Genomic DNA, 12198 nt, shown 5'->3' on the forward strand with positions numbered 1-12198 from the left:
CGCTGAACATTGTTTGTCGGAAAATCACCCCATGGAATATGACCGCACGAGGATTCTGGTACAGACGTCGAGATACTGGGACAGCGTTGTTAGAGAGGCCATCGAAATTCGCACCAATGACGACCTCATAAACCGTGACTGTGGCTATAATCTTAGCAAGGCTTGAGAACCAGCGATCGGGTTAATCAAGAGTAAATCGAGCAAACGTATAGTTGTGACGACCACGGCGGACAGAGCCATCACTCCGACGTCATCTCAGACGCCGTCGCAATCTGTTCCACTGCGCGACCGTGGCGCGGACGGCGGAGGGAGCGCGCCGCGGGCGGAGGGTACTTAAATCGGCCGCCGCCGCGACCGAACCCAGTTCCCTCTGAGCAGCCATAGGGTACGGATCTCCGTGCCGGCACGTTCACAGGAGCTCAGTCCGTCAGTTCACCTGATGATGGCGACATGTATGATCGCCGAAATATTGTGCCCGTTGGACACTATAGACCGGCAGCACACCCGTGGATATTTTGAATAACCATTTCCAGTCAACGGTCACATCAGTTGGACCAGAGAACCCACTCCATTCCATGTAAATATAGCTCACACCATTATGGTGCCACAACCAGCTTGCACAGTGCCTTGTTGACAAATTGGGTCCGTGGCTTAGTGGGATCTGTGTCACAACCGAACCCTACCATCAGCTCTCACCAAAAGAAATTGGGAGTTTTCTAACCAGACCGCGGTTTTCCAGTCATCTAGGATCCAACCGATATGGTCACAAGCCCAGGGGAGGCGCTGCAGGCCAAGTCGTGCTGTTAGCAGACACTCGCGTCAGTCTTTTGCTACCATAGCACACTAAAGCCAAATTTCGCCGGACCGTCGTAACGAATACGTTCGTCGTACGTCCCCTATTGATTTGTGCGGTTTTTCAAAAAAATGTTCACATGTGTGTGAAATCTTATGGGACTTAACTGCTAAAGTCATCAGTCCCTAAGCTTACACACTACTTAACCTAAATTATCCTAAGGACGAACACACACACCCATGCCCGAGGGAGGACTCGAACCTCCGCCGGGACCAGCCGCACAGTCCATGACTGCAGCACCTAATACCGCGCGGCGCGGTTTTTCACTCGGCAGTGTTTGTCTATTAGTAATGACAACTCTACGCAAACGCCATTACCCTCGGTAGTTAAGTCAAACCAGTCGGACACTGCGTTGTCCTTGGTGAGAGGTAATGCCTGAAATTTGGTATTCTCGTTACATTCCTGACACTGTGAATCTCGGATTATTGAATTCCTTAACGATTTCCGGAATGGACTGTCCCATACGTCAGCTCCAACTGCCATTCCGAGTTCAAAGTCTGCTAGTTCTCGTCATGTGGCTATAACCTTTTCACATGAATCATCTGAATGCACATGATGGCTCCGCCTATGCACTGCCCTTTTATACCTACTGTAACCGATCTGTATCTGTATCTGTGCATATCGCTATCCCGTGACTTGTCACCTCAGTATATGTCCAGTGCCAACACTTCGCACAGGCAGAGCATGTAATCAGCACAAAGGATCCCTGAACCACTTAATCAAGCGAAGGGACACGTTTTCTCTCGAGCACCGTAATGATCATTGAATCTGGCCCATTAGGAGAACGCGCGATGTCCTCGGCAAGGACGTGGGCAGGCGACGACTGACGTCTGGTGGAGCGCTCGCCGCTTCCTCTGCCTGAGTCATCTCCCGGCCCAATTGTCGCAATTGGTGTAACGAGCAGCAATTGGAGGAGAGCTGCCACCCCCTCCCCCTCCGAGCGTACGCGAGGGAAGTCGCGCTGCCGAGGCGGGGGAAGCGACACGTGGGTCTCCGAGGCCTCACCAGACAGCCCTGCGTCCGCCAGTTAATGACCGCCTCAGTCGTGAGCCAACACACTGACTGATTCACTCCAGCGCTCTACGCTGCTAACACTACTGCCTGCCAACGACAACACGATACAACAACTCATTATCTTGCTACTGGTCAGAGAGCAAGGAAATACACGAGAGTATACACGCGTCCCTTTGACGCCAAACGACACTCAAAAATGCGTAATAACGTCTCATGTCGCGATCTTGAAGAATGGCGTTCAACGACTAGCAATTTCCTACAACGACTTATATTATGTGTGCGCACTCAACAGTGAAAACCTACCTAAAATGATGTATTCTCCGAGAAACAAAGATGTAAAATCCAACTAAACTCTTCTCATAATATGTACAGTGAGCCATTGATTGACGTAACCATGTGACATCTGTATTTATAATCATTTTACTTAACTTCCGGAGCAGGGCCATACCGACACCCACTAAAGAAACTGTCAGCAGTGCCCAAGTAGCAGCATTACTGCATTTACTAGGAAGTCTTGTATTTTAATAACCGTTAAAATTTTGTGTCGAATTGTTTGTGCTCTCTGTAGACACTCTGGGATGAAAATGGCATTGAAATAGTGACACGCGTAAAGCTGAAACATAAACACCTTTTCCCAAAGTTGTTTCACAGAGGAAGGCCACACTGCAGTTCATTCTCTAAATCCTCGCACGAACGAAAAAATGGTTGAAATCGAAATAAGTATCCAAGGAATAGAAAGGCAACTGAAATCACTCAACAGAGGAAAGTCCACTGGACTTGACGGGATACCAATTCGGTTCTACACAGAGTACGCGAAAGAACTGCCCCCCTTCTAACAGCCGTGTACCGCAAGTCTCTAGAGGAACGGAAGGTTCCAAATGATTGGAAAAGAGCACAGGTAGTTCCAGTTTTCAGGAAGGGTCGTCGAGCAGATGCGCAAAACTGTAGACCTATATCTCTGACGTCGATCTGTTGTAGAATTTTAGAACATGTTTTTTGCTCGAGTATCATGTCGTTTCTGGAAACCCAGAACCTACTCTGTAGGAATCAACATGGATTCCGGAAACAGCGATCGTGTGAGACCCAACTCGCTTATTTGTTCATGAGACCCAGAAAATATTAGATACAGGCTCCCAGGTAGATGCCATTTTCCTTGACTTCCGGAAGGCGTTCGATACAGTTCCGTACTGTCGCCTGATAAACAAAGTAAGAGCCTACGGAATATCAGACCAGCTGTGTGGCTGGATTGAAGAGTTTTTAGCAAACAGAACACAGCATGTTGTTCTCAATGGAGAGACGTTTACAGACGTTAAAGTAACCTCTGGTGTGCCACAGGGGAGTGTTATGGGACCATTGCTTTTCACAGTATATATAAATGACCTAGTAGATAGTGTCGGAAGTTCCATGCGGCTTTTCGCGGATGATGCTGTAGTATACAGAGAAGTTGCAGCATTAGAAAATTGTAGCGAAATGCAGGAAGATCTGCAGCGGATAGGCACTTGGTGCAGGGAGTGGCAACTGACCCTTAAAACAGACAAATGTAATGTATTGCGAATACATAGAAAGAAGGATCCTTTATTGTATGATTATATGATAGCGGAACAAACACTGGTAGCAGTTACTTCTGTAAAATATCTGGGAGTATGCGAACGGAACGACTTGAAGTGGACTGATATAAAATTAATTGTTGGTGAGGCGGGTGCCAGGTTGAGATTCATTGGGAGAGTCCTTAGAAAATGTAGTCCATCAACAAAGGAGGTGGCTTACAAAACACTCGTTCGACCTATACTTGAATACTGCTCATCAGTGTGGGATCCGTACGAGGTCGGGTTGACAGAGGAGATACAGAAGTTCCAAACAAGAGCGGCGCGTTTCGTCACAGGGTTATTTGGTAACCGTGATAGCGTTACGGAGATCTTTAGCAAACTCAAGTGGCAGACTCTGCAAAAGAGGCGCTCTGCATCGCGTTGTAGTTTGCTGTCCAGGTTTCGAGAGGGTGCGTTTTTGGATGAGGTATCGAATATATTGCTTCCCCCTACTTATACCTCCCGAGGAGATCACGAATGTAAAATTCGAGAGATTCGAGCGCGCACGGAGGCTTTCCGGCAGTCGTTCTTCCAGCGAAAGACACGCGACTGGAACAGGAAAGGGAGGTAACGACAGTGGCACGTAAAGTTCCCTCTGCCACACACCGTTGGGTGGCTTGCGGAGTATAAATGTAGATGTAGATGTAGATGTAGATGTTCGCATGTACGTTTCCAACACATTAACAGTTCAGGCAATAAAATAAAATCAGTATGGCATATTGTTGAAAGAAAGACAGGGAATGAATCCATAGAATGTCACTTTATTTCCGCTAAACGGAACGGGAGGTATGTAAAAGTGAGTTTACATGTAGAAGATATTTTTAATAATTACCCCCTTTAAACAATTGGGGTGAATAGTTCAGAAGAGAAAGCAGACAAGTACATCGAAGAAGCAATACACAGGACATTTAGAGAAAGAAAAATAAATCTCAAATTCCCATTTGAAATAAGTAAGATCATTTGACTCTGAATAGTAAAACTCCATGTGGGGTGGATAAACCAATATAACACTAAAAAGTGATGGCCCTATAAAACGTAAAGTTTGTAGTCACTTCGGTATGCATTATTAATTCAGGGTGTTTGAAATATTCAATTTTTATGCATCTCGATAAAAAAATGACTCCACATATATTTATTTCCAATAAGACACTTAAAAGTTGGACCCTATAATACGTGATGTTTTTAATATGTAATGTTTTTAGTCACTTCCGTAGTACGTTATTAGTTCAGGATGTTTTACCAGACGTGTTGAAATTTTCCGTTTTTAGGCATCTCGATAGAAAAGAGACTCCACGTATTTCCAATGAGACACTCAAAATTTGTTGCCTGTAGTCTGTAATGTCCTCCGTCACTTACGTAACGCATTTTTAACTGAAGGGTTTTACCAGACATATATTCAGTTTTTAGGCCTTTCGATAAAAAGGATGACTCCACAGATGTCAGTAAGTACCGCCCAGTGTCACACCTTACAAAATTTTCTAAAATTTTCGAGACGCTGCGCAATAATCGAATAGCTAGCCAGTCAGAGTTTGCATTTCAAAAGGACCACGCTACTGAAACGATTGTTTATACACTCACTGAACTCATAATAAAATCTTTAAACGACAAAATATCACCAGTTAAGATCTTCTGCGACTTACTGAAAGCATTTGATAATGTCAGTATAATACTGTATTAGAAAATTTACTTTCTTATAGCATATCTAGTTCAGTATATGCATGAGTCAATTCCTATTTAAGAAACAGAATGCAGAATGTCACCCTAGGCTGTTCGAGCAATACGAGAAGGACATCGCATCATCTGTGTAGGGAAAAGGTATGAGAGTCCAACATGGTTCGATTATTGGTCCACTACTGCCCTTCATTCATTTTTTAATAATCTACCTTTTTATTTGAATCAGGAGGCAAAATTATTCCTGTTTGTAGATGACAAAAGCATTTTGTGAAGCCGAGTGGAGAAGCATCAACACATAAAATAGTAAATTATGTTTCCGTGAAAGCACAAGCAAAATGCGTGCCTCTAGAGTAACGTCTCAGTTGTGTGAATGGATATGTGATTTTCTGTCCCAAAAGGTCACAGTTCACAGTAATCGACGAAAGGTCATAGAGTAAAACAAAGATAGTATCTGACGTTCCCCAAGGAAGTGTTATAGGTCCTCTGCTGTTCCTAATTTACGTAAACGATTTATTTGAGAATCTGGGCACCTCCTTAAATTGTTTGTGGATGATGCTATTACTTACCGTCAAACTCATCAGAAGGTCGAGACAAGTTGCCAAATGATATCTGTTTGATGCAAAAGGTGGAAACTGAATCTAAATAATGAAAAGTATGAGGTCATCCATATGAGTACTAAAAGCAAACTGGTAAATTTCGGTTACACGATAAATCACACAAATCTAAAGGCTGTCAATTTAACTAAATACGTAGGGATTACAATTATGAATAATTTAAATTTGAACGATCACATTGATACTGTTGTGGGAAAAGCGAACGAAAGACTGCACTTTACTGGCAGAACATTAGGAGATGCAAATGGTTTACTAAAGAGACTGTCTATATCACACTTGTCCGACCTCTTATGGACTACTGCTGCGCGGTGTAGGATCTGTATCACATAGCATTGGCGGAAGACATCAGAAAAGTTCAAAGATCACTTCGTCTTGAATTATCGGAAAACAGGGTGAGAAGTGTCACGTATCGTGTGGCAATCACTAAAATAAAGGCGTTTTTCTTTGCGGTGAAATATTTTCACGAAGTTCCAATCCCCAACTTTTTTCTCCGAATGCGAAAATATTTTGTTGGCGTTCATCGACATAGAGAGAAATGATCATCAGCTTCAAAGTAAATTTATTCAGTTATGAAATTTGTTATCGACTGTCCTTCTGAGATTGAGAGTAACAGAGATGTTCACGAGTACAGCACCAGAACGAAAAATAATCTACATTACTCTTGAATGAATTTAGCTCTGTAACAGAAAGGGTTGAAATACGCAGCTACAAAGTTTTTGTCAATCTATCCAGGGAAATAAAATATGTGACAGAGAGCAGAAGTCTTTTCAAGTTTTCATTAAAGATGTTTCTACTTACCAGTGTCTTCTGTATCAGAGAGGAAACAATTAGTCGATGTTATGGGAAACAAACTTTTAAATGGCCAGCATAAAGCCATATTTTTCTATTTTTTTTAGAAAGTAACACGTTATCCTTTACTTCGCAAAGTCATCTACAGATTTAGAAGTCATTATTATTCATCTACATCTGCACTCTGCAAAACACAGTGAAGTCAATCGCAAAGGGTATTTCTGTTGTACCACTTATCAGGATTTCTCCCTGGTCGCGGGAAGAATGATTGCTTCACTGCTCTTGTGCGCGTTGTAATTACTCTACTCAAATCGTCATGGTTGCTACGGGAACTAAACGCGGCGTTGCAGTTTGTTCCCAGATTCCTCACTTAACGCTTTCGCGGGGTAACTAGTGTCTGTTTTCAAACGTCTGATAGTTCTGGTTTTTAATACTCTCCGCACATGTGTTTCGTAAGCAATGTCGTTAGTATACTTATTGCATTTTCTCAGTATCCCGCCATTGACCCGATGTCTGTCACCTGGTTAACCTACGACTGAGCCTATATGATCATTTCATTTCATATCCCTAAAAATTGGTACTCCCACGTATTTTTAAGAGACGAATGATTCCAGTTGTGACTCATTGATATTGTAGTCATAGGATAATAAGTTTCTTCTTTTTTCGACGTGCACAATTTTATATATTTATATAAATTAAAAGATGTTACCAGCCTTTACAGTACTCTGAAATGTTATCAAGCTATGACTGAATATTTGTGCATTGTTTTACAGACAGTCCATCATAGATATATACATCATATATGAAAAATCTGAACATACGCTCTACACTGTGTGCCGTATCATTTGTTCGACCAATATTTGAATGTTGCTTGTCAGTCTGGGATCCTTACCAGATAGGTTAGAGGAAACAGAGAAGATCCAAAAAAGAGCAGTGTAACACCTACAACGCCTCTCGGTGTTAATAATATAGCTTCCAAATTAGCTCCCATGCCCTCGAAATATAAATTCAGAAAATGTCCCAAGCCCCTCCACAAGTAGTAATTTAAGAAATAGAAATAAGAGACAAATAGAGGGAAATCTATAGTAGAAAAATAATAGAAAAAGAAAAGAATTTTAATCATAAATTTTGGAAGCATGGGAGGGGGGAAAAACGATAGAAATGGTTAAATTATTAGTTATTCTTATATATGACAAAATCAATATTATAGTCACAGAACGTAGGTCTTGAACACCAAAGATACCGTTTACTAAAGTATAAATAGACATACAATGCAATTATGATACTCCAGTCCCTATTCTCTAGTCTGTTCGAAGTCAATTAGGACGTACAACTTTAGGAAGCAACAATAGGAGCTTTATTAAACCAGGGCACAAGAATAAATCGCGACGAGATTGATTTTTGGGAAGCATTAATTTCAGATCAGAATTAGAACTTTTGTCATATTAGAGGAACGGGGAGGTGATCAATAATCTCTCTGACTTTAACGTCACTTCGTGTGAAGATTTAAATATTTTACGGAATTAACGATTTTTGGACAGATTCGGACTTTGTATTGTGATAGTGGAAAACCGACCAGTAATCATAGTTCGTGACAGTTTATGGATATTAAACGGAAACAATCTTTTTATCGAAAGGGACAACAGTGTTTAGAATCTGATATTGACGGGATTCCAGATTAGATACTTATTCAAAGAACCTCTTTGAATGCGATCGTGCGAATGAACTGATTTATTAATAATTATTGTTAAATAAAATAACGTGTTAATTTGAAACTGACTATTCGTCTTGAACTTTACTTCGATTTAGGTTCATAAATAATTAGGTTACGTGATTTTCACCAAGAATAAACTACAGACTAGTAACTGAAACGAGTGAACGAGAATCTATTGAAAACACTAGTATCAATTTACTTATGGTTTTTTCTTCAGAACTGGGAAGACAATACGTGTAGTGACTCACTGGGGTTAATTTAAGAACTAGCCGGGATAAAACAAAACCCCTCAATACCAGTCAATGTATAGATAAATTAACATTCCTACTTTCATGCAAGATACGGAAGTCAGGATAGAACAAAAGGGTCGCTACAGCAGTTTCATTAAGTAAGTGCTTAAGCGTTACAAAGACGTTCGGCCAACTCTAGTGGCAGAGGCTGCAAGAGAAGCGTTCTCCGACAGCGTACATTCCTAAAAGAGTCAACCAATATAATGCGCGTGATGAAACTGGGAGATAAAATTAGAGAGATTCGAACCTTCGAACCCAGATGGAGTGTTACCAGCAGTCGTTCTCGCCATAAACCATACGCGTCTGGAACAGGAAAAGTGGGAAGTGACAGTGGTATACAAATTATCCTCCGCCGTGCACAGTAAGATGACTTGTGGAGTATAGATGTAGATGTAGACATTTAAGGTTGGTGAAAAATCCAGTCACTGCCTCCCACAAATCCACCCCCTCAGCCCCATCGTGAGAGATCGGCAACGTCTCTAAGTGAGGGAAGTATTGTTACGAAGTATAGTGGGGATTGCGCCATATTAGCTATGGAGTCTTGCCAAAATTCTGTGAAGTGACGGTTAAAGGGGGTGTACTGAAGATTTAGACGGTGGTGGCAGTGGAGGAGGTGGTCTCCAATACGGCAAAACTGACGGACAACAGCCTTATCGGAAAGACAGATAAGGAAAAGCCAAGAAGACAACCCTACGGGACCCGGGCCCGTGGGAAGATCTTAATAGGGACGCGACTATTCGGCAAGAGGTCGTTATCGTCAGGTTAGGATTCGTAAACGAACACAGCAAACTAATGGAAATAGCCAGACTGACAATACGTACCTAACAACTGCTACGAAGAAGTTATTGACGGAACTGTAGTATTGACAGTAATGGAATATTGCTCATGTGTGTGATGCGCTTAGCAGCTTTGACAACATACGTACTCAGCCTATACACAGAAGGATAGCGAGAATGATTAAAGACTCGTTTCACCCACTGGCAAAATCAATAAAAATGCTACAAATCTGAAATGATAGTTACTTGAGGAAATACATTTGATCAAAAGATTCCAGGAATTTGATTTGTCGGTGATCTCTACTAATATCTCCCTTAGAGACCCTGAACATAAAGTTATACTAATAACATTTCACACATAGGCATATTAAGAGTAAGATCTACAGTTGTTCCAATTTCCTACATACTTCTTCAAGCTATTGTAACGTAGTCGCAAACTGGATTGAACACTAAATTCCAGAAATTAACGCCAGCAGTTGTACTTCGGACTGTCTCGTAGTTCAAGTGGTAAACAAATAACAAGTAACGAACGTACGTTAGGCAAGTCCAAACCCCACAGTGACTTTGTAAACCAGCGTTTCTGGATGGGTGCCATGCCAGCTATGAACTTGCCTTTTATTTTTGTTCGTATTTCATAAATATTTTGCTACCTAAATACAAAATTCTGGAATGCTAGCTGAGCTGTGCAAAACACTTCAGTAACGTTATCTAAATTCTTATTTGAATTTTCTCTATCCTAACCAGTCAAACATTTGCTACCGCTTCCGTTGGGCCATTTACGTTATTATCCTAGCCGACTCCGAAACATTTCCATGAAATTTCTGAAATAGGTAATTTCTATAGTTTGCTCTGCATCTAAATTTCTGTTTTCTGATTCCAAAACCAGTCTTCACCTCTTGAATGATCTTTTGAAACAGATTGTAAAGCGATGGCCTTCAGTGTGCATTTTTGTATAACTATTAGCAGATTGAAAGAATCGTTCATTACATAGCTAGTTATGCTGATATTTGAAAACCATGGAAAGCCAAGTGGCACTTACTCCATCCCCATTTTGTCTTGATTTCCACTGAGATTATTTCAGTTTGAAACATACAAACATTTCTTTATAGAGTGGACTTTTATCATCTGTTGAGAGAACCACCCGAGCACATATTTGTGGTTGAAGTACCGAACTCATGTATCACTGCCATCTAGTGAAATTCAGTTTCAGGAAGTTACACGCTAATTTTATTGCAATTTGAACTTGTGGCAGCTTTCTATGCCCTAGTTACGTCAGACGCCAAGTAAATGTCAGCGGAATCTGATACGCACTGTACCTATACTACTTACCCGACCGCAGGTCCTTGTTTGAAATTATCTGCCTCTCGGTATAAGGATACCGTCACCACAGCGTAATTGTAGCTGGCGGTCTTATGTTAAAAAGAAGGATTCAAGGTCAGGGTTCGGTATCTCGTCGATAACATAGTAGCTCGGGACGGAACACTAGTTCATTAGGACAATAAAAAGGAACAAAATCCACGCTAGCACGCACGCCATGTGATTTAGGACAATAGCGGAAACGTATAGATTGTTCGGATGGTTTTGTGTTAAGTCTTACTAGAGATGTAGAAGACAACGTATATATCGTTCCAAAACAATAATAGCAAATACGATGGTTGGAACTTAAATAATGGTAACTATTTATTCACAACCGATACAAAAGAGTTACATGTTTGCACCTGTTACTGTCCTTCAGACTAATCACCAGAATTGTGTAGAACGCGTTACCAGCGATGTGAAAAGCGTAGTATACCGGTACCAGAACCTGTCCTGTTGATAGTGCGAATGGAGCGGTCTACTGTCTGTCGAATCTCTGGAACAGTTCTGAAGCGAATGCCACGAAGTGGTAGCTTCATGTTCGGAATCAAATCAAAGTCACAAGGACTTAAGCCCGGGGAGTATGGTGGATGGTACAGTACTGCCCAGTTCCATCGACCGAACAGAGCAGCCACAGCTTGCGCTGTATGCGCCCCCCGCATTGTCGTGCAAAATGATGGGTGGGTTGCGCAGAAAGTGTCGCAGCTTCTTTCGCAAAGTTGGTCGCAGGTGATGCTGCAAAAACGAACAGTAATACTGTGCATTGACGGTCTGCCGTGGAGGAACGTAATGCGTTAGGATAACACCATCACAGTCGTACGCAAAAATCACCATAACTTTAGGCCACTCCATTCGTACCATCAACAGAACAGGCTCTGCAAACGGTTTACTACGTCTTCCACATCGCTGCAATGGGTTCTACACAACGCTGGTGACTACTTTGAAGGACAATAAGAGGTGCAAACATGTAATTGCGTGTGTGTGAGACCCTAAGGGACCAAATTACTGAGGCCATCGGTCCCTAGACTTACACACTGCTTAAACTAACTTATGCTATGAACAACACACACACCCATGCCCGAGGGAGGACTCGAACCTCTGATGGGAGGGGCCGCGCAGTCAGTGACATGGCGCCTCAAACCGCACGCCCAGTCCGTGCGGCTAAGCGTGTAACTCTTTTGTATCGCTTGTGAACAGTACGGCCCATTTTCCCAACTGCTCTCCTTACGTGAAAGGATAATATGAAATGCGACCATCAACGACAGCGGTGGACGACGGGGTTTCTGTAGGAGGAGGGTGTAAACCCTACGGATATTCACAGGCGATTGGTGGCAGTGTGTGGAGATTGGGCACGAAACGAAAAGTGCCCTTGCAACACGACAACCATTTGTCGGAAAACTACGGTTGCCACCGCTGAAATGGGGTTCCACTGCCACACCCACTGTATTGTCCTCACTTGGGCCCTTCCGATTACCACATATTCGGTAATATGAAGAAACCTCCATAAGGTCATCATTTCTCCGACATCCAGG

The sequence above is a fragment of the Schistocerca americana genome, chromosome 1, assembly GCF_021461395.2.
Source record: "Schistocerca americana isolate TAMUIC-IGC-003095 chromosome 1, iqSchAmer2.1, whole genome shotgun sequence".
Taxonomy (NCBI): Eukaryota; Metazoa; Arthropoda; class Insecta; order Orthoptera; family Acrididae; genus Schistocerca; species Schistocerca americana.